The sequence below is a fragment of the Alligator mississippiensis genome, chromosome 5, assembly GCF_030867095.1.
Source record: "Alligator mississippiensis isolate rAllMis1 chromosome 5, rAllMis1, whole genome shotgun sequence".
NCBI lineage: Eukaryota > Metazoa > Chordata > Crocodylia > Alligatoridae > Alligator > Alligator mississippiensis.
The window spans coordinates 184,074-191,677 of NC_081828.1; the positions used below are offsets into that span (position 1 = coordinate 184,074).

General features: G+C 40.6%; 1 pseudogene; it reads right to left on the reverse strand.

The window, feature by feature from the left end:
* Positions 1-2,511: 2,511 nt before the first annotated feature.
* On the reverse strand, positions 2,512-6,398 carry LOC132250698 (putative E3 ubiquitin-protein ligase UNKL; annotated as a pseudogene).
* Positions 6,399-7,604: the final 1,206 nt, after the last annotated feature.

Below are 7,604 nucleotides of genomic sequence, written 5' to 3' on the forward strand. Positions count from 1 at the left end.
GTGGAGAACCTTGCATTTATCGGCGTTGAACGCCATCAGATTCTCGTCCGCCCACTTGCTGAGCCTGTCCAGGTCAGCCTGGATCACCCGCCTGTCTTCTGGTGTGGATGCTTTGCCCCAAAGTTTGGTGTCATTGGCGAACTTGGCCAGTCCGCTTCTGACTCCAGTGTCCACATCGTTAATGAAGATGTTGAACAGTATGGGTCCAAGGACAGAGCCTTGGGGGACCCCACTGGTCACAGGACACCACGATGAGTGACTTCCATCAATTACTACCCTCTGGGTCCGACCCCGGAGCCAGTTTTCCAGCCAGTGGATCGTGGAGGACCCAAGGTGACAATTGGCCAGTTTCTCTAAGAGGTGATTATGGGAAACCAGGTCAAAGGCTTTTTTGAAGTCCAGATATATGACATCAATCTCTTCTGCCTTGTCCAGGTGATAGGTCACCTGGTCGTAGAAGGAAATGAGATTGGTCAAGCAAGACCTACCCGCAACAAACCCGTGCTGGCTATCCCTTAAGATGTTGACGTCGGCCAGTCCATTAAGGATGGCCTCTTTAATAAACTTTTCCAAGATCTTCCCCGGGATAGAAGTCAGGCTAATGGGCCTATAGTTAGCTGGATCCACTTTCCTCCCTTTCTTGAAGATAGGCACCACATTGGCCTTCTTCCAGTCTTCGGGCACTTCACCAGAGCGCCAAGAGTCTTCAAAGATCCATGCTAGAGGCTGGGCTGTGATGCTTGCCAGCTCCTTGAGTACCCTGGGGTGAAGATTGTCAGGGCCGGCTGACTTGAGGGTATCCAGCTTCTCAAGAAGTTCCTTCACGAAGTCAGCATCAATGGAGGCCAGGGGATCACCCTCACCCGGACTTCCCTGTCCCGTAGCGGGCATGGGCGTCCCATGGGACTGATGAAAGACCGACGCAAAGTACCTATTTAATAGGTTGGCTTTCTCCTGGGCGTCAGTTGTCAGTTGCCCCATCTGGTTCAGCAGAGGTCCAATGTTGCCCCTGCTTTTCCTCCAGCTCCCCACATATCTGAAAAAGGACTTTTTATTGTCCTTGATGCTCAAAGCTAGCTGGAGTTCAGTTGCAGCCTTGGCTTTCCTGGTCTGCTCCCTACAGGACCGGACCAGTGCAGAATAATCCTCCTTGGAGGTGACTCCCATCCTCCATCCTTTGTTGGCCTTTCTTTTTTGCGTCAGGAGGTCTGCTAGGTCCCTGGAGAGCCAGGGGGGCTGCTGTGCCCTCTTGCTGCCTTTCCTCCGAGATGGAATAGACTTAGTTTGTGCTTTGAGGATCGCTCCCTTGAGGAGCAACCACTCTTCTTGAACTCCCCTCTCCCCGTGGTCATGGTCCCTTAGGGCCTCACTGACAAGCCTCCTGAGCTTGTCAAAGTCAGCTTTCCTGAAGTCAAGGACTTCCGTGTTGCTGACCGACTTGCCAGCTTTTTGGCGGATGGTGAAGGTGATCAGCTCGTGGTCGCTGTCACCCAGCTTCCCATCGATCACTAGGTCGCCGACTAGGTCATCCCCAGTAGCCAGCACCAGGTCGAGCAGCGCTTTGCCTCTCGTTGGCCCATAGACTTCTTGAGTCAGGTAGAGGTCATCCACGCATGAGAGGAAGCTCTGCGACCACTCAGATGTTGCTGAGCGATCCTCCCACGAGATGTCTGGGTAATTGAAGTCACCCATGACAACCATGGTCCTGGAGCATGCGGCCTCAGCCAGTCCCCGGGCAAACTCCTGGTCAAGCTCAGGACTTTGGGTGGGAGGTCTATAGTAGACTCCCACCGTTGTGTCCCGTGTGCCGTGTACTTGTGTCACACCTGCACTTAACAAGAAAAAACAGGCTAACTCTTTTGTAAAAGAATGTTACATAACAAGAGACAGTGTTAACGTACAGTAACTAACTTCTCCTGAATTGCATACTCCTAACCATCATTGTTAAACATGAACAACCTTAAAAAAATAATTGTATAAGAGCACCATTGCCTGATTAAATATTCTAAGAATTTTACAGTTAAACTATAGGGGGGAGTGTGTGTGTGTACGTACACACATGCACATTACACACATGCACACACACCCTTTCTTTAAAAACAAACTATGATATTTTGTTCATTGCAAGGTATTATACTGAAATTCTATTATTATACAAAGGTGATCATTTTAATTTAGTAATAGAAATTGTTTACACGAGACATTTCCTTCATGTCGTTTGCAATTTTAGTGGATGCAAAGGATAGGTATCTGAAAAAAGTGACCAGTTCCTACTGGGTACCACACCAGCTAGGAGTTATAGGCATACTTCTCTTCAGACTACAAACATCCAAACTGGGTAATGCAAAATGCACAAGCATTTGAGAAAACTGATTTGTTTAATAAAATTAGAAATGTATCTGAGTATGTAAGCCTATGTGCCTTTCAGCATTATCCTCTCTGCTGGTATACTTATAAACACTATTAGTTTGAAGTTAACTCGAAAATTGTAAAAATTCTAGGCAATTCCCATTTTTCTTTAATTGTTCATTTAATAAGTAATAAAGTCAAAGTATGAAATCTAACTCCATATTTACCATACTATGATTTAACAATAAAACTGATATGAAATATTTTAAATTCACAGTACACATAAAAAGCTTCATTTTATCACATATTAAAAAACAAACATAAAACCTAGAAAGCAGCTTAAAGCAATTTATAACATAACCTCTTTAAAAAAAGTTAACAAAGTGCTTTTACGGTAATCAATTTTTTTCAAATAGCCAAGTAAACAGTAGTGTTAGACTGACTCCAAAATACTGGCACTGGACTACATAGCACACCATAGACACAAGGTGAAGGGTGGGTCCTCCTATTATCAAGCACTGTACTTACATGGTAACTTCCATGAATTCTGATGCAGAGTAGAAGCATAAATCCCTCATTCAGGCATTGTGGGTAAGGACCCTTAAGACATGATTATGTTTGAAGAACTGAACCTGAGTAGCCTGTGCAACAGGAATGCAAGTGAAAATTGAAAAGGCCAAGTGAAGAAAGGAATAAATATGGAACTTTAGAACAGCATCGTAGAAAGAAATCAAGTAAAGGCAGTCAAACCACTTTTCCTATATTAGGGAAACAGGAAAGAACGTCTCTTAAGAAGTCAAAATGGATCAGTCTAGCACTAGTAAATGGATTAATAACTACATATACAAATTTTATATAAAATACTAGAACATAAAATATTTAATTCATTAACATTACATAAGTACCATGACACACTGTCACCATTTATTTTTTGTTGTCTTGCAGCAAGGACATTCTTGTTGTTTAGCTGTACAGTGTTCACAAAGGACATAATGTTGGCATGGCTGCAGGACAACGCTACGGTTATGTTCTCGGCATACAACACACTTCTTTGAATGGAGCTGAAAAATTACCTGGAAAAAAAGAATTGCTCAATAAAGAAAATCCAATGTGCAGCGTCTCATTTTGGCAGTAATGCAAGGATAAATATTTACAGCTCTTTAATTGCCAAACTGTTTGTCCACTGCACTGAAGCTAAAAGCTGGTTTAAAACTATTTTTCTATCACTGAGAAATCTGTGAAGAATCATTTGAGTTGGGGAAATTCAGTCTGGCATATTTCAAGCCCCAATGTACATGAACTTAGTAGTCTTTCAGTGAAATTAAAAACTCTCTGTAAACACTCTATATAATGGTGTTAAACTGTCCATTTTTAAATAAAAATATAGTCACATCTACATATACATCTATATATACACAACTATCCATTTAACAGAATTAACAAAGAAGTAACACTATCCACAGTGTTCCCTATGGTTTCTAAATCCAAATGGAGCTGACTTCGTAAAGAATGAAGCTTTGGTAAGGGTATTGTTTCTATATCTCCATAGCTTTTCAGATGAGGCAATGGAGTGGATAGACACACAAACTGTTCCTGAACGTTTTTAAAAACTTATTTTCCACTTCCTCTTTTTTCCGAAGGGCTAGCTGTTTCTCCGTGTCTGCCACGTTAGCACGTTCCTTGGCCTCTTGGGCCTCTTTTTGCCATGCATCACATGCCTATAACAGAAAGATTTATGGAACATGATATAATATTTTGTAAATTAATAACAGAGGCCTAAATATAAAAGGTCCTCAAGATACATAATATATGAATCTTCAGCTACCACATGAGCTTATGGTTTCCTTCATCCTCTCCATGCCTCTCACCACCCTTTTTCATCTCCTTTTGATTTTTGTTGAAATAAGGATTTCATCTCCAATTGTCTATAAATCACTAAGAACACTCATGAGCGAGTATGCATACATGAAAAAAAAATGGATCAAACAACCCTAATTTGATAGCAAGAGTTGAAAACTCAAACGGTAGTAAAGCTACTCTGCTGGCTATTCCCCTAAAGTAGAAAGCATTAAAACATCTTTGTCCTCTGTGATGTTAGGAGAAAGTTAATGATGTTAGGAGAAAGGAGAGAACACCTAAAACTTATCATTATACTCTACTCCCAATTGTGCTTTTGTAGGAGTCAAGCAGATACCAACACTAGTTCCTGAATGCTGGGGAAACTAGATTACATGTCTAATCTGCTCCATATCGTCAGCCATGGAAGAGTTGTGGCCAGGCTCTCTCCTCTCCTCAGCGACATGTTGCCATTTACTGAAGCAGTACTACAGGCCACTGTCAGATATGCTCCCTGAAGCCATTTGCTTACAAAGGCAGAATGACTTGAGGGAAGTGAGCTGCCTGCTATAGCTTAATTCTCCCAAGCTAAATTTGAAGATGAAAGGCCAGAAATCAGGATTGATTAATCTGGCAGAATGAAATAAAATCTTTCCTTTCCAAAGATGAAGATTTAAAGAGAAAGAACAAAGTAATACACATTTTAATTAAAAATTATTCAGGAAATGAAATGCAATTTAATATTAACATACCTGCTTTACTTGTCGCCAAGAATCTTTCCATTGTTTTATTTTTCTTTTGGCGTCATCCAGTTCCTGTCTAACTCTAGTTAACTCACTTCCACTGGTACTTGAACTTGCTGAGGGTGTGGTGCCACTGCTCAAGACAGGAGAGGGACTAGGAGAGAAGCTCCCAGTTACAAAATCCCAAATGCTACCTATAACACCATTTAAACCTGCCAAGCACAAGACAGACAAAAATAAACACACTGCGCATCTCCAAAAAACCTGAAAAAATAGATAACCACTAATTGTTTATGCTGGTTTCAAGATTTGTAACAAAGACATGTAGCATTACATAAAACGATTTTTCCTAAATACTTAGTCATTGTTATCTGCTTCTTTTTAACAAAACAGAGCCCTGCAAAGAAAGAGGAAGACTAGGAGGGTCTTTCTATTGCAAACAGATTTGGCCAAAAAAATCACATTTGGCTTCAGTTCTTTCACATTCCCGACTTCAATGGCTCTCAACCTTTTTTTTTTTCTTTTTGGCTCGAGGTGTCTATGGATAGACTCAAGGCACCCCTCGGAAAAAGCCAGCTCTTAGTTCTTACTTGTTTTTTGACTACAGAAAAATACTAGAGCAATTCTCCTGTGGCAAAGAACTCAGGAGGACTCCAAAAGGGCAGAATGTTTTTGATACTATGGAATCCTATTTTAAATCTCATGCGTTTATCACGTGAATCATGCTTGCATACCTAACAACACTAACGTTGTGTGGCACCCCTGATTGCATCTCAAGGCACCAGGGTGATTCTTACTTTTTCCAGCTCCATTGTTGGATGGGCTGCCCACTGCTTGTGCACCAAGTACCCTCTCCCAGAATTTTTTCTTCTTTCTGCTAATAAACCTCTCTATGGTTTCCCTTCCCCTCTGAAAAGTTGTGCGTGATAGAGGGGCTACTTCAGGAAGCAAACTGGCAAAGCAAGGCACCGTGGAATGCTTTGGGGCTGACCACTCTCCAGCTATGCTTGCGGGGGAAGGCCAAATTTAACCTGAAGTACTTCAAAGTTATCCCTGGTTTCATCCAGTTATTTGATATACACTTCAGGCTGACTTGCAGTATTTAATTCTGTGCTGCTTCTGGTCCACTCATTTTTAGAGTGCCTTTCAGCCACTTGCAAAGTAAAGGATTAGCCCTTAAAATGACTTACCTAAAGAGTTACGAGAAGAGGCTGAGGTGCCTAACACGCTATGTTCTGATTTCAAAGGCTGAGGCTGCTGTTGGTGAGGAGCCATAGTGGATGAAATAAAAGACTGAGACAACGACTGTGAACGAGAACTGAGTGGAGAGGTTGAAAGGGAAGATGATGAATGTACAGATGAGGAACGAGCAAGAGAACCTGGAATACTGACAGGAGCTGAACTTCCCAGTAATCTGTGACCTATGTAAAAAAAGAAAAAAAATGTTAGGAAGTCAACCATGTGTTACTTCATAACTCCCATCCCCATTGAAAGAGGTTGATCAATGTTCTTACTTTTGTAAACAGAGTTTTGCAGTTGCAGAATGAGTATTTTATTTGGATCATTTTATATAGTTCAGTTTAATGACTAAGTCACTTAAAGTTGAGAACATAAATGGAAATTAAAAAATAAACATAAAATAACCCTCCTCAGCCCCAAAAATTTATAAATAAAACCTAGAGCAAAGAGAATGGAATCTACAGTCTCTAAATTAGTGCAGGACATGGTACCCAAAACAGTCAGTTCAAAGCCCTTGTCAGCGAAAGTACTTTTTTTCCTGTTTTTTAGCTGAGTCTGTGTCCGTTTCTCTCTCAGACCTGCTGCAGGGCATTTTATGCACAAAAGCTCGTCTAACTTGTCTCCCAATTATACAGTTGGCCCAACAGAAGATATCATAAAAATCCTCACCATGCTGTTATTTAAGAAATAAGTTTTAAATGTAAAAATTTTAAATAAACTTTTTTCTCGTGTAACAAATAAATTGTTTTATTGAGAAAAAAAGATCTTTATAAAGTTTGCTGCATTTAACTGTTTTCCAGTTTCTATCCACATAGGGTTTGACAAAAACCAAGCAAAAATTAATAATAATCTAGTAAAAGAAATATATTATTTACTACATTTAGATTAATACAAATTAAGAATCTAAAATAATCATATTTCAACCTATACAACTGTGTCAATGAATGAGCATGCATATAGCATGCATATACTCTATCTTCCTTGTTAGCAGAAATGCCAAGTTTACAGTTGATTGTTTTTGAGAACTTGTTTTGTTACTAACTAGTGAGAATCAATCTTTTGGAAAATAATAAAAGTTATAAATTCAAAACATGGTTAAAAGAGGTCACATTAAACCCATTACCACTGTCTATAGTAAACTGTTGTCTGGGATATAAGCCTGCCAAATTATTGGTAGAAAGACATAAATAAGCCCTTTAAGAAATTTAGTTACTGCCTGCCAGGAGAAAATATAACTGTCTCCCAGAGGAAGCTGATCAGGCAAATCTGCTGCATGCACATCATTATAGAGATGATGCAAAGGCCTGAATATTTGAAGGCAAGCAGGTAGTCTGAATGGCCAACACAGGACCTTCCAAGGATCAGTGACCAGACTGAGGACCTTGTGGGTGCCTGTTGCAGGGGCGCTGCTCCGACGCACTGTATTTACAGCGCATT